This window comes from Elephantulus edwardii, unplaced genomic scaffold, assembly GCF_000299155.1.
Source record: "Elephantulus edwardii isolate Elephantulus edwardi_28Jun2011 unplaced genomic scaffold, EleEdw1.0 scaffold00034, whole genome shotgun sequence".
Classification (NCBI taxonomy): Eukaryota; Metazoa; Chordata; class Mammalia; order Macroscelidea; family Macroscelididae; genus Elephantulus; species Elephantulus edwardii.
In genome coordinates this window covers 12,760,522-12,761,859 of record NW_006399784.1, presented here as the reverse complement: position 1 = coordinate 12,761,859, position 1,338 = coordinate 12,760,522, and the positions used below count along the sequence as shown (strand labels likewise).

The window sequence follows — 1,338 nt, the reverse complement described above, 5'->3', positions numbered from 1 at the left end:
TGGCACAACTTAGTGAGCACATCCAGGGTAGCATCTGTTACCTGAAATATGTCAAATGGTATACTATGTATTCCCGGGAACTTATTTTTTGCTATTTCCTTCAAAGCAGCTTGAACTTCTTCCTTCATCACCATAGGCTCTTGCGTGATTTCATTAAATTCTTCTGTGTCTGGCATTTCCTTTTGATACAGTGACTCAGTATATTCTTTCCATATTCTTTTAATACTTTCTGGATCATTTAATATTCTGTCTAAAGCATCCTTGATTATAGCAACTAGAGGTGTAAATTTGTTCTTCAGTTCCTTGAGCTTAAGAGATCTGAGTAAGTTCGGCCGTTTTGATTTTCCAACTCCAGCTCCTTAAACATTTCATTGTAATATTTTGCTTTGTCATCCCGTACTGCCCTTTGGAATCTTCTGTTCAGCCTTTAGTATCTTGAGTTGTTCCTCATGCTTTGGCTTCTCTGCACTCCACTGAAATACTCAGAGTTTCTTCTGACATCCATTTTGGTCTTTTCCTCCTCTTTTGTCTTTGTAATGACCATCTGCACTCTTCCTGGATGATGCATTTGATATCCTCCCACAACTCATCAGGTCTTCGTTCCTTAGTATTCAGGGCCTCAAACCTGTTCCTGAGATGGTTCTGAAATCAAGGTGGGATGAACTCAAAGTCATTTTTTGGTTACCGTGGATTCGGTTTAATTTTCCTCAGCTTCAGCTTGAACTTGCATATGAGTAGATGGTGGTCTGTTCCACAATCAGCTCCTGGCCTAATTTTCACAGCTGATATTGAGCTTCTCCAGCAGTTCCTTCTGCAGATATAGTCGATCTGATTCCTATTCATACCATCAGGTGAAATCCATGTGTATAACCTGCGTTTATGTTTCTTATAAAACATATTTGCAATGAATAGGTCATTGATTGTGCAAAATTCAATCATTCTATTTCCAGCTTCATTTCTCTCACCAAGTCCATGTTTTCCAACTATTGATTCTTCTTCTCTGTTCCCAACTTTTGCATTCCATTCACAACAGAACACATGTAGATAACAGAAAGTGCAACTGAGGAGCTCCACAATGAGGGATTTATCATTCACTGTTCTAGAAATTGCTTGTCTGTAACATTTTTCAGAATTGCAGTTGAACTGAAAACAGAATTATCTTTTTTTAATGGAATTTAAAGAATAATCCCAGAATTTCCAGAAGACTTTTAAGAATATGATCCTACAATGTTAAACAAGAACCCTAAAAGCTGTTCTATCCTTGCAGTCTCAAACACACTCATTCCCACCACTCCACTCATAGAATCGATCCATCTCATCAAGGGTCTTCCTCTCCTG

General features: G+C 38.3%; 1 protein-coding gene across 1 annotated transcript in view; it reads right to left on the bottom strand.

The window, feature by feature from the left end:
• LOC102859124 (ubiquitin-like protein 4A-like) overlaps nt 1-1,338 on the bottom strand; it is a 49,916-nt gene that overhangs the window by 6,345 nt on the left and 42,233 nt on the right. The gene's annotated exons all lie outside the window — the stretch shown is intronic.